Below are 25,705 nucleotides of genomic sequence, written 5' to 3'. Positions count from 1 at the left end.
TGTTTATAACGTGCGACGCATTGTCTCTCAGTACACAGATATAGATCTAACATCCAGTAGTAGCGACATGGATGTCCTTCGTGTTTGCCCTATCATGACCTCACCATCCATCTCATAAACCCAGGAGGTCACAACTCTTACGCTGATTTCAGTTTCGCATAGCTTTTTTGACAAGATGTATCTCACAGAGTTTCTAAACCATATACATTGTGTGAACCATGACTTTTGAGTTTACTAAGCATTAGTGAACCATGACTTTCCCTAACATTCTTTGTTTCAGACAGAAGAAAATGCTTTGGTTCACTAATACACCACGAACAACGTGAAACAAAACGTTGCACGACATGTCTGACGTATCTGCTCCAGTGACAGGTACAGCAGCCTCATATATCAAAGGATTTAGGAGAAAGTTTTCCAGAAAATGAGATTCCGGGAATGAAAGGGCACACGGTACAGGATGAATGTATGGTACATGCCCGAGGCGGGAAGGTAGTATACAGACAGATAGCGTTCCCTCCGGGCAAAATTAAATTCAATTTTGGATGAACTGCACATCTATCATCCGATTTATCACCTGATTTAAGTTAAAATTACTCATTTCGTGGTTTTTGATAATTAACAACATTAGCTCCTAAAACAACAGGAGCTAATTGAGTCATTAGCATACAACCTTGTCTTGAATTACTATTCTATTGAACCATCTGAAATTGTCTTCACTTCATTAACATATCTATTCAGAGTTTTGGTAATAAAACATGGTTCTGCCAGATCTTTCCTTAGTCACTGGCGAAAGATGTTGTCTGAAACGTCTGGCTGTTTCAAAATTCTATCCAGTTGCTTGAGTAACTATTTTTGGCGTATATTATTAGCTGCATGTCTAACCTTTATCAACGGATGATGGACACGGTTCCCTTAACAATTGTCAAACTAAACATTCTTTTCTTTTTTTTGTTATTTTGGGTACCTGGATATCTACCTTCATCAATTATTTCCTGTCCTTGAAGTTGAGTTCCTTGAGTAAACTAAGAAAAGAAAAGATCAGACTGAAAAACTTTCCCTCACACTCTTGAAAAGACTACATATGTTTCTCATGAACAATGTATGAGGGAATATGTGAACTTCCGGACATTCGGTCGATTAATGATTGATATCTTCGTTAGCAAGAGTTTGATTGACTTTGATGCTTCCACCAGACAGACAGTAGCAGACCTGACGGCGTCACCATCCATCTCCTACTGATACACATGTAAGATCGCCGCCAATCCGATGGAATCTTCATTCACCGCAAATCGGCTGTGAAAAAAATTCTAATTGGTATTTTCCAGTCAATCACCTTTGACTTATCTCATTAATATTCAACAATATTCAGGATAAGATTTGATATCATTATTTCCTAAAGCACTAGACAACTAGCTTTAGTTACGGCGCTTTGAAATACATCAGTACAATGTTACTGATATTACGTTAACTATTGTAGAGCACATTTCATACGGTTTGCAATAGAGTCTACTATCAAATGTCCGAGACACTCTAGTGACAACTTCGTATGAAATATTTGGTCACACATCTCATGGCTAAGTAGGTTTCTATCAAGATACCGGTACTGCAGATGAAGAATGTCTGTACGGAATTGGGTCCACAGAGAAGTGTATACATATGCCCCATCAACAATAAGTTACCTGAATAATGTAGTTGTTACACGTACCCTTTACGACGAGACAAAATAGTGTAAGGTAGTGAAACGTATTAGATACACATTAATGAGATTCATTCCCCAAATATGTGTAGAGGTGGCTTGTATACGCAGGTCACGCAATCTCTCGTTTCCAGGGGCTAATTGGACGGTCTTTTGGTTGGGTCGCAAGGAGTGTGACTAGACGGCAATCACTGAGGGACCGTACAGTGACCAAAATTGATTTGTGAGACCTTTGATTTCATATTTGTATTATAATGCAAGCTGTACACGTATGACTTAAAAGACAACAAAGCATTCCAAACGTAATAAGGCGACCTTCACCCGTGAAATTCGTTAAGAGATCTGTCAAATCTTTGGTCGCTCATCAGTCGCAGCGCGGTCCCACCCTCTAGTAAAACGGGGTTGTTAGCCAGGCTATGTGTAACGTTAGTGGCAACGTGCCAAGCCAATAGGGTAAGGCTTCAAATGATCTAATCTTAGTTTATTGACGCGGCTGTGCCAACGTAGAACCAACGGAGCAACTGAAGATTAGCTTTACTCCTCTCTTTGGTCTACAGCGGTCGTTGAAGGCCAGCTGGATATCGCACCAAGGCCACAATAAAGAGACCACGGTGTACAAGCGAACCGTATTTTACTTTATGGCTGCTTCTATTTGACAAGTTCCAGGAGACAATTCCTAGTAGTCGACTTTTATGTGCCATAGACCAGTAGGGCATGAGCACCGTCCGCGCTTGACAGACGTAAACCCACGTAATGTAATTTTACGAAACGACGATATCGTTGCCTGGGGAAGTGTTCCGCCTTCATAACTAGGAGAACAAATAATAAAGAACAGTCAAAACTAATTGCAACTCGATTGAAGTCGTAGTGTTGTCATAAAAATACCCACGCACTTTCCCATTCGTGTGAAGCAAACTGCCATACCATGCAGTTTACAGTCGTATCATCTGTGCCAGAAAGAGCCCGCAGAAATTAGCCACGACGGATTTCCTAATACTACTAATAAATCATTGCGCTAGTGATAAAGTACGTGCCATGTGTAGTCTGACTTGTGCTGGATACTCTGACAGTCCCTATATCCAGGCATGAAGGTGAACCTTTGGATATCGTCCCTGGCGGAATCAGCACGCTTTGCAATTATCGGTTGTCTCCAAACGGAGCGTATTTCTTAAGTGACGTATTGTTCACAAAATTGGACATGTAAGTTTTGTCGTCACTTGTTTGCTTTGAATGATACCCACAATCTTTTGTGTAACTGTCATTAATAGAATTGAGTCAGATCCCTAGTTATTGAGGGCAGACGAAAATCAATTTGGTTTCGCTCTGATGTAGTATCACTCATTTCCTCTAGGGCAGGGTCTCGTGATTGGCATGCTATACCGACTTGAGATATTCTGGAAAAAAAATCTGCAGTTGTCGGAGCGACTCTTAATATGTCGTGAAAATCAGAACTACTCAATTGCAATTTTCAAAATTTATTCCTTCATTCAGATGTGATTTAGGTGCGTTTTAGCTCGGTAGAAAAAAAAATCAATTTTGCATTTTGAACCCTTTTTTATTGCCTTTGAATACAAAACCCAGACGGTGGAACATATCCCTGTTAGGTAAGAGTAATTGAGATAACATTGAGAAATTAATAGCCTTGGGCAGCCGGTCTTTTGACTTGTCGCAGGCTTAAAGCTTGGAGACTACCTATGGGGAAGAAGAATGAGATCCTCTTGCCGCGCTATCATCTCTGGCTTTCCCATTCCATCAGTGTATTGTTATTACTACAGAAGGGCAGTCATGAGATGTATCAAGAACAGAACCCACCTCCATGAATCATACACGGCGGTACTGTAGAAGTCAGGCTCACCACAAGGATAGCGGGGTGATGTTATAAATCTCCCTGTCTGTGCCGCACGGGATTGAATCCTGGCGTGATGGCACGTGGGTGGGAGCGTGTCTGAGTTTTCACACTTCTAATAGCATCTTATACCCCCGCTCCACAAGGACGGCGCTCTCGCCGCGCTATCTCTGCGACATAAGATTCAACAGTGTTCAACGAATTTCATAGATAAAAAAGTGAATCTTTTTTACGCTTTGTGTATTTTGTTTCTTTTCAGTCATGCTTTCACATTTTGCATGATATTCAAATTATTAAATCAAGGATTAAATCCGATTTAGGTCGCAGCGAGAGCGCAGAGCGATCGCCGTATATATATATAGTGAAATGGGGGCCTAAAGAATTGATGAATGATGGTGAAAGAATTGATAGAAATATATACGAATGGAAGTGGAATTGACTTGTATGATGTGCGTTGTCGTCAGTTTATTCGCCCCCCTTTCTACAGTATGTGACCTGCGGCATGTTGCAACAGCCTAAATGGTGTGCCGATTCCAGACCACTCATCACAGCTACACTCAAGCCCATGGTCACTGTTGATCTGAACCAATGCCATCATCTGTGGTGACCCAGAAGAAAGATTGAGTGATATACTCGTGATCCTGGATAACTACCCACACCCGCCGGTGCACTCGTTTACATCGATATCTATTTGCTATACACAATGTTTTGAAAGTAATATATCATTACAAATTAAAACCTCCAAAAAAATTAGGTTCTCACTATCTTGTATGTGAAGTATTCGAATATCATCCAGGAAAATGAAGAATAAAGTGTAATTCGATGTTTACCGCTGGATTTCAATATGAAAATATCAGACGTTTTAGATGTCCGTCCAACATATTTCTTTACTGTTTCAAAATCTTATACATCATCCTAACAGTTTACTGCACTAAAAAAAGATGTTGGAAGGAGATCTTAAAAAAGTTTGATATCTTCATATTGTAATCCAGTGATTTTATTCTGTGGAGTATTTTAGATAAATTTCATTAGCCTTACCTGAAGGTGGAATTTCGGGAGGACCATTTCAAACAGAATGCCTCTGGCGGATGAAAAATCGTTCCACCCCGATTTTCATGTGTTGTAGGGAACACCTGAGAGGCAAATATGTTTAATAATTTTCTCTACCTTTCGATAAGCACGCCTCCAGTTCACCTTTACTGAAGATCCTTAGGAGTGGCGCGACGCAGTCTGTTGGAGAATTCGATTGGGAACTATGGACTTTGTACGTGCTTTAGCCTAAAACTTCAGCGGCAATTTACACATCTCAACTTTGAAAGTTGATTACCTTATCTAATAAAGCTTTGATTTCCCTCAGGCTTTAATGAGTGGCTTACCTGTATAGTGAGGGGGCTGTGTCTTAATGGAGAATACAATCTTCTCCTTCTAGCCGTTTACAAGGATGTTGTTACCAGAAGGATTGCTTTGAACGCCCTTGGATGAATGTTATGTCCCGGGTGGATACGTCTCGTCTTACGTTTTAAATCTATCCATTAGTTCGGACGCAAGCTGACGTTTTCAATAGGGAGAGAAGATTCCATCTTACCATATGCCCACAATATGTCCTGGAATATCATGAACGATGATTCAATAATCTACGGGAGAAAAACGTCACTTGCACTAAATTGGTACAGTTAATGATGATGGCGCTTTGGTCCAAGAGTCTCGTTGTTTAAGATCAAGTAACAGCTTGCCAAGAAGGTCAGTTTGTACATATGGTTAGTTTAAATCTCCATACAAGAAAATGCCCGTTAAGAGAAAACCGAAAAACCAAAAGTTAGGATGATATCTATTAAAGTTTTTATTTTATTCTATTCTATTAAATTGCAACATGCAATACTAGACATCCCAGGCCGGCAGCAGTAGCTGATATCAGACGTCTAACACATAGCAAGATCTATTCAAGTCACGGAGCTACAATCTATCCGGTTGATCCAAAATGCCCGTAGAGTACACTGGCTATTACAGGATAGCTGAAACTGAGCCTAAACTTACAGCTGCTATGGTTTATTTGATTGCCTTTGGACGTCCAGAAACCATTAGATCATGTTTATTATTAAGTATCTATACCACCAAGGCTAAGTTGGTAGAGATATCGACCTAAGGTAGTTTGCAAAGTCTCTGAAGCATGATCTTTTTTTTTCAAAATTGCAGAACAGGTAAACCTCGTTTTTATGATAGCACAAATCGTAAGACAGTGATTGAAAGGGGACTATATATATCTAATGATTGATAACAGTTTTATCCATATCTTGTTTAAAAGTAGTGGCACCACGCCCAAGCCTATATCCATCCATCAACTAGGAAGACAATTTTTGCCGTGCCACTTCTTTCTTCTTTATCTAATATGCTCCCAAATTCAATTTGTTAAATCAATTCAGTTTGGCATTTAAGAAATAATTTTTTTGATTCAATTAGACAATAGAGAACGTAATCTCTTGCAGAATGAAACCCAAAGTAAGGCATAATGCAGGGTACTATCAGGAACGCTGCGTTAAAGCTTCCATTGAATGTTACAATGTGGATAATGAGTATGGCCATTTGTGAAATAAACAAAATAACATAACATACCTGCTGTTGAAGCTCAAGCGCCGTGGAATGCACCATAAAGTGATATTCGTCAAATGGACTAGAGTGGCGTTTATCTTCTTTAGCAAAGTCGAGAGCTGCAAGTCAAAAGTATCGCACAGCTACCAATGATGTCCTTCAGTTGCCTCTAAAAGCATCACCAGCAGTATTCACTCGGAGAGAGGCTGAGCGCAGCTCCTAATGATATGTTATGACGTTGGCTTTTATACCTCCAATCGCGTGTGTTCTCCTTGCGCATGCAGTGTGGCAAATCAAGTATTACCGCGGATGTGGCAGACGATCCATTATGTAAGAATAGACGGCAGCACGCTATAGGATAAAGAACTTGACCGCTCCATAATCCGCATCTTGTAATAGACGCCGTATTGGACTGTCTTCCTAGATCTTGATGGATGATGTTCTCCCGGCCGGATGTACCACAGCACGCTGTTAGATTCCCAGCTTGTCGGGTATACAGACGAGGAAGCTGTGGTCAATGAGGGATCGTCCGTGGAAGCCCTATGCGGCAGTGTCGTCTGATGAATCAGTCCGATTTGATAGTTCAACATATCTTATCTACGTATCCATCCGTTCCCAACGAGGCTGATGTCAGCCTACCGTACCGCCGGCGTTGTTACCTTCGTCGACGAAATGGTTTCGTCGACAAGGTTATTCGATGGTGCTTGTCTGTGTGTCTGTTAGTGAACAGAATAAGTCGAGAACGCCTGGATGGTTTGTTGTCGTAGTTGGTGTGTCGGTGTGTATGTGGGAAATCTCAAGATGATTAGATTTTGGGCGAAGTGTTTTGCATAATTAACGAGAAAAGTGTAAAAATGTGTTACATTGTATGCTAAAGTATGTGTACGTGTGGGCTCTGTTTTTCCAAGGCGTCATGCATAGGGCAAGGAGGTCCTGAGGGGTCATGTTGAGGGCAGGAAACGTCAGTTACACAAATTGGCTGTGAGCCAGCTGTAGGCATAATGGTAAGGTAGTCTCCAAGCAGACCTATGGGTTGGCTATAGCAGGGGCAGGTTTTGCTTCAGACTGTGAAAGGGAATTACTCAAGAAGGGCTTGGTGGGTGGTCATAAATTTCTGTAAGTACATAGCTTGAGTGCTGATGAACATGATTAGATACTTATTATGCAAATCAGTATCTAATTTGCATAATTAATGAGGAAAGTTTATACATCCATCAATTTCCATGATAGGACTCTTAAACATGTGACATATGTAACTGAGGAAGAGAGAAATATTAATAGATATCAGCTTTGTAAATGAGAACCTCATTGACATAATTAATGAGAAAAACTATAACTCGAGATGGTCTTGATGGATGGTCATGATTTTTGGTATGTAGATAGCTTACGTGATGCTTTGTATGATTGGATGATAATTATGCAAATCAAATTCTAACTCGCATAATTAATGAGGCAATTTTAAAAATCTGCTGTGTTCCATGATATGACTATTCAAATATGTGACATTTGTAACCAAGGAAGAGAGGAATGTTGATAGATAGGAAATATGCAAATGTGGGCCTAATTAGCATAATTAATGAGAAACTACTATAATTCCATACTAGTAAATGACGGCAATTTCATAATTGTGGCATTAGGAAGTTGTGTGAATGTGAACACCATTGAATCAAATTATGCTAATAAGGAGGGAGCTTATTTGCATAATTGATGATAAATGTTAGCATAACCTTCTTTGTTAAGCTCATAGTCATAACAAGGAGGTTTGGACAACTTATGTTATTTGGGTGAAGAGGGTCAACTGGTATGATTGATGATTGATGAAAAACACTCCTAATACGTCAGTCATAAAGGTCAAAATCATTTGACGAAGGTATGAGGTCGTAGAACTCTTGTTGTATAATGAAGTGGGAAGTAGGATATTCTCATCTGTCTGAGGTCAGACGCGGAGCAAGGCACTGGAAACGCACTATGTAGCCAAGAACGCGAGACAAGTATTCTCCAATTTTGTACAAATCCAAATCAGATACTTCAGGGATTGCTTTGTAAGATTCACCACAAATATCTTAAGGTAGCTGGCGCCAGCTAAGGCCGTTGTACATGATACATATTTCTCTGTAATCCACTAGGAGATAAATCATTCGATTTATCAACGGCTCTTAAAATGTAAAACACAAAATCTTTAACACTGAGAGGAAATCTAATGCTGTGTTACGTTTGGACAAATCAAAAGTAAAAGAATCATGTACAGTACTGTAGTCAGCACAAAAAGGTCATATATTGGCTTTATCAACCTGTCGGGAAAATTGTTTTGGTCGCACATTATATTTTGCGGCATAGTTGCGAGTTGTGTCAAACATAAAGTCATGAAGATACTGGTTTTGTGCCTACTGTTCTGACACTTGAGCTCCGGAGGCCAAATTTGCTTGACAGCATATAAAATCCGAAGATAAAGTGATCAATGTGGACCTATTCTTTACATGTTTTCGGCTGTTGTATCTTTCCACAGGAGGCTTGCGTTTGCAGACGACGTTATCAGATCATATGTATTCTGTACAGCGCTGATAGCTTTCAACCAGCAAACTCCAAATGGAGACCATTTTTCCTTTGAGATTATTCTTTGTCCAAAGCTTTACAGTGTACAAAGACATAAAAGCACGAAGTAGTTTACCCTCAGGGCGGTTTGTATTGAAGCACTTTACTTTATTGTTGTGAATTCTAGTTTGATGTACAACTGCCACGATAAGAGCATTGCAATATTTTTGAGTGAAGGGAATTTGTGACAATGATTTATAGAAGTAACCCTTTTATCAAGGAATTCATGCATAGGAGTCATGCTACTTATGAAGCTTATTTAAGTCAGGTAGGTGATATAGGTCATAAAAAATGTTCAATGATATAAAACACTTAGTATGTAGGGTCTACTAGGAGCTCAAGCTATTTATCCCATTTTTTTAGTTCAAAAATGTATTTCCATTGACAACTGTAAGTACTTTTACACGGGATAACGACTGTCCAAAAACGTATCCCATTATTCTAATACATAATATCACAATCTCTTACATCTTATAGTGAATTAATGGGATAATGGGGTGCTTTTCCATTATACTAGTAGGAGTTTTGTAGATGTTGATGAAATAACATTGCAAATAAAAGTTATCCCATCTTTTCAAACTATCACGTTTTTGACAAGAATTCTTTTTAGAACTTAATAGATCTACAAATGTAATAAATAAACCGGACTTGGTAGGTAGGTAAATGTTTAATGACAATTCATAAGATAGCAGTGCGACACCTAGCGACCCATGCACTTCACTCAATGTAAGTACAATAGCAACTGTAGTGTCACGTCAATCCATAATCGCGCGGCCAACATACATCTGGCCTGTTTTGTGGACCACTTTTATCATGATGTGGACCAGGGCCTTCAGGGATGTTTGTGTCAAGGTCCGACAGGTCATTGTCGGATATTGGCCTTTCTTTACCTTATCAAATGACCTCCCATAATCATCAACCGACCCAGGCGACTTCTTCGCAACTGTTACATGGTAATACGATAACCGTTGGCCCGTATACCCAACCTGCAGACCCTTTACTGACACCAAATATGAAGAAAATACGATTTGATGTAATAGCTGGCTATGACTCAGATGGCATTACGTAGGCGGCGCTCAAAGGATTGGTCGATGGTTGTAAAACAGAGGGCTAGGGTACACTAATGTTTGCTCTTTGTTGTCATCCCGTGACTATGCCTGTTCGTATCTGTTAGCTCCCATGTAGAGCAGGAAGCCAAGTATATATCATCGACTCTGAAGAGTTACCCGTTTAACCTATCATACGATCTGGAATCTATCGAATCTGGAATCTTTGCACGCTTAACGTCGCTTACATGCAGTTCAGTAAGCCTCGGAGTAGCGGAATAGTATATATATGGAACCTGAAGTTCACTGAGATCCTTTGAGATATTTCGCTCTTAACGTAGACATGCGTCATATTAGGCGCCCTTTCCACTAGACAAAGAGCCCTGAACGGTCGTTGATGAGTGACCAAAATAGGATTTATCTGACCCTGAATCAGAATAAGATTCAATATGTAAAAGTATGACTTAACAAAATGCAGACAACAAAACTTTGAAAAAAAATGTTCTCGATTTGTCATGCTGTTGGATGTACCGACAGAGTGTAGTAGCTAGAAAGGGTAAGGGTGTCCTTCAATAACACCGAACGCTAGAGTTGCTGTCGATTTTGCAGAACTTGATTGGTGCTCTTGAGTACAATGAGAAAGCATTTATTGCTTTTCAGGATCAAATGGCATTTCGGCCTTAGTCCAACTTAACCTATGATTCCGCTACATTCTTTCACATTCTGTCTGCGACATTACATGGCTTGCAGGATTTATTTTTCCAAGGTAGAGTGCCAACCGTATTCACCTGAAGTAAAACTGTCATTAGATCTATCGATAGTTTCAGAGCGGATCCGGCAACTTAGGCTTCAAAGGGCACAGTTCACAAATGTAGCGTTAGTTTTATTTCACTTTATAATCGATTGCTATCCGCCGTGCTATTCCATGTAACCGTATCGCAATCGGAATATAATTATAGGCTCTATTGTCACAATCGATGAGGACCGTGGGTTTAGAATGCTGCTGCCGATCGTGCGTATGGCTTTGACCGAGAGGGCCTCCACTGGCAGTAATGATAATGGTTAACAGAATTGCACAACAACTGTACAAGATACAATGCATGGCATCTTATGGTACTTAACAACAACCATTTGTTTTTACAAAAGACCATGGGATAAAAATGTGCTTTAACAATTATTGGTGGTATTTCTAATGTTCAGGCATGTTCTTGTATATTGTCCTTAATGTTCAATTTAGGGGTATGTCAATATGCACTTGAATTTGCTGTTTCTATCCATTGAGAAATCCTGGTATATGCGATGGTAGACTTATGGAGTGAATTACGCATATCAAAATAGTTGGGACATACAATGAAAAAGTCATATTCTTTTTCTATAAGTTATGGACAAATTAAATGAAGCTCGAAGATTAATAGTGGCGTGATACCTCCCTACACGGACGGGGTGACTTTGCGTACACTCGGGCTCACTGCATTATTTCCAGAAAAGCCACCGGAAATATACACGAGGTCATGGCAGCCGAAAGTAGCTGCGGGCTGAAACAATATTTAGTACGGAACCTTTGCTCTTCTCACACATAACTCGTTGTGAGAGGAATAGGAATCAATGATCTGGCTATTAATTTCATTTCCATCAAATGTATTGATGATATTCACTGTGGAACTGTCGACCTTATACTATCAATTAGTAATTCTATAAACAGCCTTTCGAAACCGCTAACACCAGCATTCTTCAAACTTTTAAACTGTACCATTGACATTGACACCGACCTTTTTTGAACGGCTACACACAAGATAATCGAATGCGAGTAGTATTTGGCGGTGCCCATGATGTATTATGTAGAAGATAACTAACACATGACACAGTATTACGGCTAATCTGCGTACCATTTGAGGCATCCTTACCTGTACGTCAGAAACCGAAGGTGAAGGTTGTACAACAGATAACGACACGTAGGGTCGCGACGCTGTTTTATATATACTGTCATCTATCAATATTGAGCCTTGTGTTTGGCGTGTCTTGTTATACCCCCATTCCAGATTCATTCTGACTGACTTGAGAATCGTATGTGATATGATTCCAAAATCTACCAGCAGAAAACCAATGCTGATGAACATAGATGCTACTACCATACGTGGCCTCTTCGTCAATTCAGTCCTGTTTATGAACCAAAAATAAACTCTTGCGAGTCGTCACATAAGAGGATTATAAAATTCCTTTAAGCTGCAGTGTGCCGGAAAATTGATGCATTGGGAAAGCTTTTATCGGCTCAGAAGATTCGTGGGTTGGCGGACTGAATCAATTAACCTCTATAAGGCAATTGATTGACCTCCTGGCCTCAGTGTCATTAACGCTGGCAGCAGGTCGGGAGAAGTCTGGAAAAGATGGCAGGCTGTCCCCCAGGAGCTCATTTACCGCAATTGGATTGTGGGCCCTACATGCCAACATACATATTGAACATACAGATTTTTCCGCACAAGTTTGAATTTAGTTCAATCTTCTCAGGAGATCCTGTGAATAACTGACATCGCTACTGCCGCAGAACGAGCTAAACGAGCAATTATCTACAGCTCATTTCAGGCTCATTCAAATGGTTTGCGATAGGCAATGTGTGTAATGCGCAGAATAGCGATCTTTGCAATTTGTTTGTATAAGACTTTTCATGGTTGCAACTGCGAATTCACAGGGAGATGCATTGTGAGCAATATGTCAAAACTGAAGGCATCTGTCTGGTAAACAGTTCTTGTCTGGACCATTATTAATAGATGCGCAGGAGTGTTTTGTCTCAGATGCATTCACATTTGGAACCTATGACTCAGAAAGCCTCTGGCTTTGCATTCGTAGTTGGAGCCATGAACAGTCTTATTACTTGCTCTCTTGGTGTAGATTGCTCTCTATGTTACATCTTTGTCTCCCATGTATGTCTGGATCTGATAGTTGTGTACCTGCCACCAGATATAGATAGGCACCGGAATCGTCCTTGTGGAACGCATGGTTTCGACAGATTACAATGGAAAGAAAATGTATTGCAAATTCTTTATCAAAAGAAATCAGAAGGTTGCGCCAGGTGCAGGGTTTGATTTAATGTGGGTGATGCCTTTGGCTGTTAGTGTTGCGTCAATGGCCCTGTTTATCACAATCTAACATGTCCTTACCCATTACATGTGGAGTCGCCCTTTCCAATATTTACTGTCTTTTATCGAGTTTCTAATATCAGAACAGCCAGGTTGATTAGCTTATTCGCTCACCCGGAAAATAAAGGAAATTAATAGGATAATCTCTTATAAATTCCAAGCGTCGAAAATGTAGAGCCATAGCATAGCTGCATGTAGGTATTGATATTCGCAGAATTTTCATGATCATTGCAATATAAGAAACCAGAAAGACATTATGTCTATTCTGATAGCAATCGCAACGACGTAATCATTTCTTGTGCAATATTCCATCAGTTAGATTTTGTTAACTCGTCGCCATCAAACCACAACATCATGGATACATTTGTTTAGATGGCGTTACGTCATATCAACATGTCAAAGCCCCAAAGCCATTTCACGACAAACTAAGGATGCTTTCGTTTTATATAGGAGTATGAATGAGCTCCCAAAGATAGTTTGTTCCTTTTGCAACAGATCCTAAGGCGACAGTATACATCTGGAGACTCTAGCTCTTCTATGGTCTTGAAATTAATCAGTAGTGAATCACTAGGCAGTGGTCTGATGCAAATGACAACCTTAAACCCTAACCTCTATTCCTTAAAACAGTTGCGAAGAGTGCATCTCGGAGAAGATCTTGGTTCGCAGTATGCTGGGCTGATTCCCCTGCCATATGCAATTCCCATGAGAATGTGTGGCTGTGATCTCTATGGAGAGCATTCTTGTGGAAACACTAAGGCTTGCTGAAGGAGCAGTCCTTCGAAGACATTCTCATCGACTTTGATTGCCTGCAGCTTCTTTGACTTCGGGGGAATGACGTCAGCCTATCTAAATTGACTGAGGCATTTCACAACTGGCACCTTTTATATCACTAGTGGCATTTGATAGTACATAGACATATGGGCAGAGCGCCCCAAGAATGACGTGCTGAGTAATCTGTACCCAATGGACACGTTGGTCATTTAATGGTACTCGTCGAAAGCATTATGCCTCAATGGTCAATCAGAAGTCACGTTACAACTGTGAAAGAGCCAATCAAACGTTTGGCTCATTCTTCTAAGTGTCAGGTAATCCATTGAAATGCAATAATGACGTAGTGGGCATTAGAGTCTTTGTGCACGATTCAACATTATTAAAGTTGACCCAATGTGTACCGAGGGCACCATAAAATGGTAGATTGATACCTGATACACCTAAATCTTCCCCGTAGGACTTAGGATCTGGCCATCTTACAACAGTAAGACCCCATTAGATGACGGCGGTTGCTCCATTTTATGTGTTTACCAAAGTCTCGTTATAAAGTTCCTACGTAGTCGAAGCTTGTAGTTAACAGATTTGAAATGTGCTCTGTCTATTCCCCGCTGCTTTTTGTGCTTAGTATGGTCGGTAAATCAAAAGGGTCAATCCTCACATTGCCGTGTGTATACTACATCATTAACTCGTGTCCCCAGAGGTTTTAAGTATGCACTTTTCCTGCTGTGATTGATTCCACTTGTTCCTGCAAGCACAAAAACTGCATAATTCTTCACAACACCTTTGGCCTTTCGTTACAATAATCACCTCCAGCTTGTGGCTAATATGTAGTGATATCTACTGGTTGTCCTCTACTATCATTTGTGACAAAGTAAGCTACGCACGAAATTGCCAGAAACGCAGAGCTTCATGACATTCCAAATCTGCAAAGAAATATGATCATCATTTCAGATCACTACCAGATGTTACCATATATCTATGAACCCATCTATTTTGCCAGTGAATGGCACTGCGGTGAATGCAATACGATAAAGTCTATAAATCAAAGGTGAAATAAAACATGTTTGGACGATATCTTACTCTTTAAGTGATGTGTGGTGTGACACACATTCCATGAAATATATTCCCAATCGTCACATATTTCCTGCCAAAGTACAGACATACGCGGCCCATCTCTTCAATCATGTTCCTGTGCTTATCTACATCAGTAGGCGCTATGCTGATACGGTATGGCGAAAACGGAGACATCGAGGCACATGCAATGGATACGGTCTATGTCCATAGGCTGGCGGTTTATACAAAATATGTACAATTTGGGAATGTACCTTAGCAACATGACCTAAGCCAGGTTCTCCGCTGCAGAGCCATGGACGCTCAGTACTATAACGATCAGCCATGGCAAGCTGTTGAATATTTGACATCATACAGCATATCACAGCTAGATATCGTCTGGTACTTTTGGGGCTGAGGTCGTCGAATAACTGCTACAATTTGACTACGTTTGTTGTAAACTAACTAACACACTGGTGATACAGGATAGAATAGAATTGATCAAAACAAATACCAACCTTAGGACTACATTCACTCGATTCCAGGTAGCTCATGGTCCCGTCATATTCATCGAGTGATGTCACTTTGCGTTCTTCAAGCATCGCAGATTTTGGATAGCGTCCAGCTAGTAGTATTCCCGTGTGATGCAGCTCTTTACCACTGAGCCGATTGCGAACGATGTAGAAGAGTCCTCTGGGCGGAAGTAGGAAAGCTAGAATACAGACGATCGACCTGGTGAGCTGATGCTGACGTTCAGAATCCCAATCAGAACAACATTACCAATCAAGTGCCCTTGAGTTTAATGAGATTTCAATTCCCGTCTGTCAAAGCAACCGTTCGCAAACACTCAATGGAGGTCCTCACGTGTTGGTCAGACAGGTCAGACGGCGATAACACTGGATGCAACCATTCGTGAATACTCTAGAGAAGCATGGCAGATGGTACTGGCTGTTGCCAAATATTTAAAATAAAGATTACCAATATTCCAAGGAAAAGCTTCCGGCCCACACAAACAATGTAGCAAGATTCAGATTTGAATCGTATATTTGAATCGATTTATTGATATGAAGAACACCAAAAATTGCTTTTTAGATGACATTGAACCCTAGTTTTAGATTGTATTGTGCATTAAAATTAGCTTAAGACTTACCTCGATATAACGTTAAGACAATGCTGATTTACATTGCAAAGCTGTACTCACATAGCAGTTAGATGGTCTACATCAGAGAGACAGAACTCAGACACAGCATTACATTATCACTGGTAAGAGTAGCACTTCTTTTACTCATCGTGTATTCAATTATTGCTGAGATGGCCCGCTTGTTCACAGACTCTCTAACCCATCACAAGAGGTGACTCGCGTTCAGCACGACTCGTACGACCAACTGTTGAATGATCATTAAGTACGCGATACGCCTCCACCCACCCTGTCTGCATTAAATTGCTTCTATCAAGAGCTAAATTGAAGTCGATTTAAAGTGATGACTTTAGCTGAACAGAATGTCAATTTTGTGATGAGTATGAGCTCAGTATATTAACGATCCTACTGCCGAATTGATTTAATGATTCAGCCTTGAACCAAGATAAAGAATAAAAAAGATATTCATAATTTTTTCATTTCTAATTTTAGTATGTGTATCGCATTGACAAAGAAAAATCATGGTACTGAATTGTCTGAAATGCCATGTTTTAAATAATAAAGTGTCACGGATTCAGTCGCCAAATTTGGAAGTACTACTATGCGAGATGACAAATCATTAAAGTCAAGTTACGCACTTACTGTACATGTCCTAACCTGCAAGCACCACTTAACAGAGTGACGTATTAAGAAACGATGATCGCTAATGACTCTAAAAGCCTCTTACACGGACCACTGCGTTCTCAACACGGCACGAAATCCGGTATTTAAGCATGCTTAAACGCAGCGTAAACGTGACGTTTATTCACTATTTCCGCAACTTAACGACCCCTATACGTCTGCTTAAAGATTGCATTTAAGGTGTCCTTTCCGGAAGTGCGTTAATGTACGTATTGGCACTCATTCACGTGTATTTACGTAACTATTCGACGCGTAAAGGCGTCGTTATGGACTATCTTTCCGTACCTGTACGGAAGATCCAACACGAAAAGTATGCGTTTCTTGGGACCTTTCCGTAACCTTTCGTCCATGTTTATAATCCGTTTTCGTCAAGATTTTCTCTACGTTTATGTGCCGTTCACGCAGCCTGAAAGGCAACTTAAAATCATACCTTTTCTCGGTATTTCCTTGAACTTTTAGCTACCTTAACGTGCTACAAACGTGGTATCTGCAAGGCGTTAAGGCGTCGTTATGGACAATCTTTCCGTACCTTTACGGAAGATCCAACACGGAAAGTGTAAGTTTCTTTAGACATTTCCGTAATCTTTCGTCCATCTTTATAAGTTATTTCCGTCACAATTTCCCTACGTTTATGTGCCGTTCACGCAGCCTGAAAGACTACCTAAAGCTATACCTTTCCTAGTGTTTTCCGTAGCCTTTTTATGAGCTTAACGTGCTAAAACACGAGCTAAACGTGCTAAAAACACGAGCTTAACGTGCTAAAACGTAGTCTCTACAATAAGTTTCCTTTTCATTATACAGTATCTAATTTGATCCTGTACTTAACTTGCTAAGGATGGCTTAACCATTCCGAACCCTTACATATACAGGTAAATATGAATATGAAAGGCAACAGGGCCGGTAAAAGTTTAGAACAATTTATTTGAAAGATAATAACACTGCACAAAAACGTGTTACGCCATTATAGCGAGACCCCTCCCCACCTTAACAAATATACACATACAAAATGGAATAAATGATTTCTTACATGGACAGCTAGTTTCATTTAAAAAGATAACTATTACAATGTGCTTCCAAGTTTTAACCCTAGCTAACTATTACATCGACACCAAAACGTAACCCCTAACACTAACTAACCCTACGTCTAACTTTTCTTCCCTCCCGTGTCTTATTAGCCTTTACCAGGCTCCGCGGATCGCTTTGAAGATAGTAGAAATTGGCCAAATAGAGTGAATTGTAACAGTACAATCATTCTGGGTTGAATAACACTTACTAGGTCCATGCGGTTTCGTCATAGGTCGTCAGATTCTAACTTTTACTTGACACGGTCAACGAGGGATCAATCTCACATTGTCGGTAAATTCTCCCTTCACCATTTTGCGACATTTCCAAGTCCACGATTCCGGTCCCAGTGTTGGGCGAGATGACAGGGATAGTTCCTATCAAGACAGGTAGACAGGTTCCGATTTCACTCACGCTAATCTCCAAGCAGATCTATAGGTTGCATCGTATCAAACTGGCAGAGAAAGTACTTGGATTGCTATACATACAAGCTCCTTCTTCCAGTTGGATACGGTCTTTGCAATCCATTGGGCCTGGTTGGAGGCTAACTCACGCCGTTGTTTAACCGTTGTCTCCACTGGTACCGGGTGGATTTGGAGATACAACAAAGTCCAGAGTCGCGTGCCCGCAGGCTCCGTTCAGCATCTCCACCCTCCTTGGTTTCACCCAGGAAGTATAATCCTATGAAACCTCCTTGGTTTCACCAAGTTGTACAGGCTGGTGTCCTTGTCCCAGCTTTACGTTTTCCGCCGGGGTTCCGGGTGGTAAGAACAACGTTGTGGCCATAACTTGTGGGTTGAAACGACTGAGTTCAAACTTCCTTCATGAGCTGTCTTCGCTGTAAAAAAATAACTGTCTCTGGGATATACAGTTAATTTGAAAAAGCCACCCTTTTCTCTGATTGGGTAATGCCCTGTCACATGGCATTCCACTAGTAAATATGGAGATGTTGCATTACCATCTCAACGTACCGCCGCAGCTTGTTTACGACTTCACACTGTATAAATTTGCAGTTGAAAAGCAGACGTCCTTGCGTTTCGCTTTTGCCCCGAACACAACAACTGACGCGAGCGACAATAGAAAATACTGTTAGCGGCGATCTCTCTAGAAGTTACTTGTAGATTATAAAAAGGAAAACTGCGTGAGAACACGCGTTGTTTGATGATTTTTGATACAAAAAAAGGAACAAATACACAAAGCTGCCAAAACGTGCCGGCGGCGCGGTCTCGATCCGCGGACTGAGCCAATTTGTGCGGCGGCCAAATACAGTATGCCCGCTTACCTCTAGACTAGCAATCCGGGGGAGTTGTTAGCTCAATGTTCCGCGTTGTTTTCTAAAACTGAGAGCACCGTCAACCCAGCCTAAAGGTAACAGAAGGATATCGGAAAGGTAAAAATAACGGCGAGGATAAACGCTCGCTTTCCGACAGCTTTTCTCTACCTAAACATATGAGTGGGTTATGTAAACTGAGCCTATATGTAACGGAAGAATATCGGAAAGGTAGAAATAACTGCGAGGGAAAACGACCGCTTTCCGACAGCTGTTCTCTACCTAAACATAAAAGGGGGGGGGGGTCCCCCCTTCTATGCAAACCGAACCTATATGTAACGGAAGGATATCGGAAAGGTAGAAATAACTGCGAGGGAAAACGCCCGCTTTCCGACAGCTGTTCTCTACCTAAACATAAAAGGGGGGAGGTCTCCCCTCTTCTATGTAAACCGACCCTATATGTAACGGAAGGATATCGGAAAGGTAGAAATAACTGCGAGGGAAAACGCCCGCTTTCCGACAGCTGTTCTCTACCTAAACATAAAAGGGGGGGGGGCCCTTCTATGCAAACCGAACCTATATGTAACGGAAGGATATCGGAAAGGTAGAAATAACTGCGAGGGAAAACGCCCGCTTTCCGGCAGCTTTTCTCTACCTAAACATAAAAGGAGGGAGGTCCCCCCCCCTTCTATGTAAACAGAGCCTAAAGGTAACGAGGTCTCCCCTCTTCTATGTAAACCGACCCTATATGTAACGGAAGGATATCGGAAAGGTAGAAATAACTGGAGGGAAAACGCCCGCTTTCCGACAGCTGTTCTCTACCTAAACATAAAAGGGGGGGGGGTCCCCCCTTCTATGCAAACCGAACCTATATGTAACGGAAGGATATCGGAAAGGTAGAAATAACTGCGAGGGAAAACGCCCGCTTTCCGACAGCTTTTCAGAACCTAAACATAAAAGGGGGGAGGTCTCCCCTCTTCTATGTAAACCGACCCTATATGTAACGGAAGGATATCGGAAAGGTAGAAATAACTGCGAGGGAAAACGCCCGCTTTCCGACAGCTTTTCTCTACCTAAACATAAAAGGGGGGAGGTCTCCCCTCTTCTATGTAAACCGACCCTATATGTAACGGAAGGATATCGGAAAGGTAGAAATAACTGCGAGGGAAAACGCCCGCTTTCCGACAGCTGTTCTCTACCTAAACATAAAAGGGGGGGGGGTCCCCCCTTCTATGCAAACCGAACCTATATGTAACGGAAGGATATCGGAAAGGTAGAAATAACTGCGAGGGAAAACGCCCGCTTTCCGGCAGCTTTTCTCTACCTAAACATAAAAGGAGGGAGGTCCCCCCCCCTTCTATGTAAACAGAGCCTAAAGGTAACGGAAGGATGTAGGAAAGGTAGAAATAACTGCGAGGGAAAACGCCCGCTTTCCGGCAGCTTTTCTCTACCTAAACATAAAAGGGGGGAGGTCTCCCCCCTTCTAAGTAAACCGCGCCTAAAGGTAACGGAAGGATGTCAGAAAGGTAGAAATAACTGCGAGGGAAAACGCCCGCTTTCCGACAGCTTTTCTCAACCCATAGAGTGGGTTATGTAAACCGAGCCAATATGTAACGGAAGAATATCTGAAAGGTAGAAATAACTGCGAGGGAAAACGCCCGCTTTCCGACAGCTGTTCTCTACCTAAACATAAAAGGGGGGAAGTCTCCCCTCTTCTATGTAAACCGACCCTATATGTAACGGAAGGATATCGGAAAGGTAGAAATAACTGCGAGGGAAAACGCCCGCTTTCCGGCAGCTTTTCTCTACCTAAACATAAAAGGGGGGAGGTCTCCCCCCTTCTAAGTAAACCGCGCCTAAAGGTAACGGAAGGATGTCGGAAAGGTAGAAATAACTGCGAGGGAAAACGCCCGCTTTCCGACAGCTTTTCTCTACCTAAACATAGAGTGGGTTATGTAAACCGAGCCAATGTGTAACGGAAGAATATCGGAAAGGTAGAAATAACTGCGAGGGAAAACGCCCGCTTTCCGACAGCTGTTCTCTACCTAAACATAAAAGGGGGGAGGTTTCCCCCCTTCTATGCAAACCGAACCTATATGTAACGGAAGGATATCGGAAAGGTAGAAATAACTGCGAGGGAAAACGCCCGCTTTCCGACAGCTGTTCTCTACCTAAACATAAAAGGGGGGAGGTTTCCCCCCTTCTATGCAAACCGAACCTATATGTAACGGAAGGATATCGGAAAGGTAGAAATAACTGCGAGGGAAAACGCCCGCTTTCCGGCCGCTTTTCAGAACCTAAACATAAAAGGGGGGAGGTCTCCCCTCATCTATGTAAACCGACCCTATATGTAACGGAAGGATATCGGAAAGGTAGAAATAACTGCGAGGGAAAACGCCCGCTTTCCGGCAGCTTTTCAGAACCTAAACATAAAAGGGGGGAGGTCTCCCCTCTTCTATGTAAACCGACCCTATATGTAACGGAAGGATATCGGAAAGGTAGAAATAACTGCGAGGGAAAACGCCCGCTTTCCGACAGCTTTTCAGAACCTAAACATAAAAGGGGGGAGGTCTCCCCTCTTCTATGTAAACCGACCCTATATGTAACGGAAGGATATCGGAAAGGTAGAAATAACTGCGAGGGAAAACGCCCGCTTTCCGGCCGCTTTTCAGAACCTAAACATAAAAGGGGGGAGGTCTCCCCTCTTCTATGTAAACCGAACCTATATGTAACGGAAGGATATCGGAAAGGTAGAAATAACTGCGAGGGAAAACGCCCGCTTTCCGACAGCTTTTCAGAACCTAAACATAAAAGGGGGGAGGTCTCCCCTCTTCTATGTAAACCGAACCTATATGTAACGGAAGGATATCGGAAAGGTAGAAATAACTGCGAGGGAAAACGCCCGCTTTCCGACAGCTTTTCTCTACCTAAACATAAAAGGGGGGAGGTCTCCCCTCTTCTATGTAAACCGACCCTATATGTAACGGAAGGATATCGGAAAGGTAGAAATAACTGCGAGGGAAAACGCCCGCTTTCCGACAGCTGTTCTCTACCTAAACATAAAAGGGGGGGGGGGGTCCCCCCTTCTATGCAAACCGAACCTATATGTAACGGAAGGATATCGGAAAGGTAGAAATAACTGCGAGGGAAAACGCCCGCTTTCCGGCAGCTTTTCTCTACCTAAACATAAAAGGAGGGAGGTCCCCCTCCCTTCTATGTAAACAGAGCCTAAAGGTAACGAGGTCTCCCCTCTTCTATGTAAACCGACCCTATATGTAACGGAAGGATATCGGAAAGGTAGAAATAACTGCGAGGGAAAACGCCCGCTTTCCGACAGCTGTTCTCTACCTAAACATAAAAGGGGGGGGGGGTCCCCCCTTCTATGCAAACCGAACCTATATGTAACGGAAGGATATCGGAAAGGTAGAAATAACTGCGAGGGAAAACGCCCGCTTTCCGACAGCTTTTCAGAACCTAAACATAAAAGGGGGGAGGTCTCCCCTCTTCTATGTAAACCGACCCTATATGTAACGGAAGGATATCGGAAAGGTAGAAATAACTGCGAGGGAAAACGCCCGCTTTCCGACAGCTTTTCTCTACCTAAACATAAAAGGGGGGAGGTCTCCCCTCTTCTATGTAAACCGACCCTATATGTAACGGAAGGATATCGGAAAGGTAGAAATAACTGCGAGGGAAAACGCCCGCTTTCCGACAGCTGTTCTCTACCTAAACATAAAAGGGGGGGGGGGGTCCCCCCTTCTATGCAAACCGAACCTATATGTAACGGAAGGATATCGGAAAGGTAGAAATAACTGCGAGGGAAAACGCCCGCTTTCCGGCCGCTTTTCAGAACCTAAACATAAAAGGGGGGAGGTCTCCCCTCATCTATGTAAACCGACCCTATATGTAACGGAAGGATATCGGAAAGGTAGAAATAACTGCGAGGGAAAACGCCCGCTTTCCGGCAGCTTTTCTCTACCTAAACATAAAAGGGGGGAGGTCTCCCCCCTTCTAAGTAAACCGCGCCTAAAGGTAACGGAAGGATGTCGGAAAGGTAGAAATAACTGCGAGGGAAAACGCCCGCTTTCCGACAGCTTTTCTCTACCTAAACATAGAGTGGGTTATGTAAACCGAGCCAATATGTAACGGAAGAATATCGGAAAGGTAGAAATAACTGCGAGGGAAAACGCCCGCTTTCCGACAGCTTTTCACTACCTAAACATAAAAGGGGGGAGGTCTCCCCCTTCTAAGTAAACCGCGCCTAAAGGTAACGGAAGGATGTCGGAAAGGTAGAAATAACTGCGAGGGAAAACGCCCGCTTTCCGACAGCTTTTCTCTACCTAAATATAGAGTGGGTTATGTAAACCGAGCCTATATGCAACGGAAGATATCGGAAAGGTAGAAATAACTGCGAGGGAAAACGTTCGCTTTCAGACAGCTTTTCTCTACCTAAACATAAAAGGGGGAGGGGAAGATACCTTAGAATAGAACTGCTGTTTTTTGTAAGCTGGAGCATAAACACGGATAAAGGAAGATCAACTAGAAGATAGGTATGGACCTTTTGTCAAATTTTGCTACAAAGTAGACGTACATGCATGGTGCGTTGTTAAAAAAAAAACTTGAGAAATGGCTTAAGCGGGATCGGTGTTTACTGCAAATGGGTGTATCTTAAAGATCGAAGACTGTTTAGGGTATACCAGCTTTTCTCCGAGATTCTAAAAATTTAGGCACTATTAGTCCCCAGGAGAGAATATGTCTGCTTGGAGAATAGATTGGTTACTGATGTACCATAATGTTTCATCTATACGATGTATATAAGGATGCTTAAAGTCCATGGAAAGATATATAGCATGCATTTAATTCATGTTAACGAACGCGGAAAGGTTGCGGAAAGCTCAAATCTTACTTTCAGCGGCATTAACGGCCCCGTAAACTCTGCTGAAATATTTCCCGACCTTTAATTCTTGTTTCCGTCATTCGGGAAGTTTGCTTAAATATTCGATTTCGTGCTGTGCAAATGGACTAGTGAACCAGACGTAATGGAATTAATAGCTGAGAAGTGCTATTAGATCGGTTTATATTCCGGAAATGAGGAGTGCAGCAAATTTTCCAAAACTAGAAAAGTACCGATTTCTGGCAGAAAAACACTTGTTTAAACATTTGGTGTAGAATTTCTAAAATCGATCGGTAAAGACATCCTTTTTTCTCCACTTCTGAAAAATCGAAGATGATTAAGAAATCTGCAGTCTCAGGGGCCCGAACTAATGAAGATTGGGAACAGAAAATGTTAGGATCGATCTAGGAAACGGCTTGGTCTGGTGCAAACGCACCGAGATACAGAAATGCATGGTCATCTGAGAGTACCCGATTCTGTTCTAATTACAGTATCGTTGTCGTTAAAACCGGAAAATGATCAGGTGGTACGGTCGAGTATACTATCGGGTGCTGAAAGATGGTGAGTGCTGTCTCTGATAACTTTTTTCGCGATAGTCACCCTACATCGCTTTTTTTGCTTTAATGTCCTTTTAGCACCCCTACCTCTCCACTAGACGGCGATCACGCTGCGATCTTGCTGCAACCTTGCTGCAACCAAGTTGGATTTGTGTAACCGTTGATTTAATTGGAATATGATGCACGATGTAACAGTATGATTTAAAAGAAAGCAAAACACACAAAATAGTCTTCCTGTCTTTACGCAATTCGTTGAGTAATCTGTCAAATCTTTAATCACAGTGCCGTCGCAGCCACTGGTTGAATATGTGTGTAAGGGAATTAAACATAAGGTGGACAAGTTTTGAAAAGTTCTCATTGCCAGTTAACAGGATCAACTAGTAGGGTACCAAAACACCACCATAATATGCAGCTATCTCTTGTATTCTAATATTATGTGAACCAGCATGTAGTTTGCATCCCAAGCCATATCTGCCATAATCAGATATAAATTAAAAGATAATATGAGATTTTCAGGCGGTTGACAAATTCCCTGAAGAAGTGCAGTCTACGGTCGATTTGAAGTTTACTTTGCGTGTAATTGTCGACATGAATCAAGCTGTCAGACTTTGAATCGACCGAAACGTTACCTGACGCAGTTCGTTCGTTCAGACCCCTGTGGCACATAGGGCAGCGAGTTTCCTTGCTGTTTCAGCAGCAGGGTACATTTGGAGCGGTTGCTAGCCTTTTCCCTTTGACATGCTCGTGGCACATCCCTTAACACTGGGGCCCTATTTTACGTCCCTTCCAAAAGACGACTGCACCCCCAAACGAAATGTCTTGCCCAGCATTGAACCAGGGTCTCTCATTTAACAACTAATTGGAAACAAGAGCTCAATTTTCAGGCTGCTACCAGTTGTGCTATGGGAAGATGCCAAGTAGAGAAAAGCAAAGCCAAAGGCAATGGTGCCACTCTGTGAACAATCTGACCATTAGCAGCTTATTTTGTGTTCAAGACGAGAAGAATGATGAGCACAACGACGGACCCTCCAAACAGCAAGAATGTGAAAAGAGCACATACGACAGAAAATTGTGAATAACCGAAAACACGATCTATGACTTTTCCCTAGACTTAATGATGCAAACATTTTCAAAACTTTCAATTTCATGCACGTACTTTCCACGCTAGTCAAAGGTACGCGTTGCTAATGGTCGATTAGAGCGGTATGGAATTGCACTATAAGTGAGGTAAGTGAAGTGGAAGCACTCTCACGTCCCTGTTGGCGTCTGGCGCTATGCTCCCGTCGCTGGACCTTACAGACCACATGCAAGTTTCAAACACGAACACAGTCAATACAACTCATGGACACAGCCACGGTTGGCCAAGCACGCGCCGACTTCAT

General features: G+C 41.9%; 1 protein-coding gene across 2 annotated transcripts in view; it reads right to left on the bottom strand.

Moving 5' to 3' along the window:
* The window catches only part of LOC136427396 (uncharacterized), a 77,469-nt gene that overhangs the window by 24,746 nt on the left and 27,018 nt on the right, over nucleotides 1-25,705 (bottom strand). Inside the window, exon 1 of one of the 2 annotated variants that reach the window (XM_066416222.1) lies at nucleotides 15,240-15,407. The exons of the other annotated variant lie outside the window; for it this stretch is intronic. The gene's annotated coding sequence lies outside the window, so the exon portion shown is untranslated. Of the gene's footprint in view, nucleotides 1-15,239; nucleotides 15,408-25,705 lie in introns of those variants that run through there. 2 annotated transcript variants of the gene reach the window in all.

Source organism: Branchiostoma lanceolatum, chromosome 2 (assembly GCF_035083965.1).
Source record: "Branchiostoma lanceolatum isolate klBraLanc5 chromosome 2, klBraLanc5.hap2, whole genome shotgun sequence".
Taxonomy (NCBI): Eukaryota; Metazoa; Chordata; class Leptocardii; order Amphioxiformes; family Branchiostomatidae; genus Branchiostoma; species Branchiostoma lanceolatum.
Note: the sequence above shows the minus strand (reverse complement) of the source record. Positions and strands in the feature narration are given on the sequence as shown.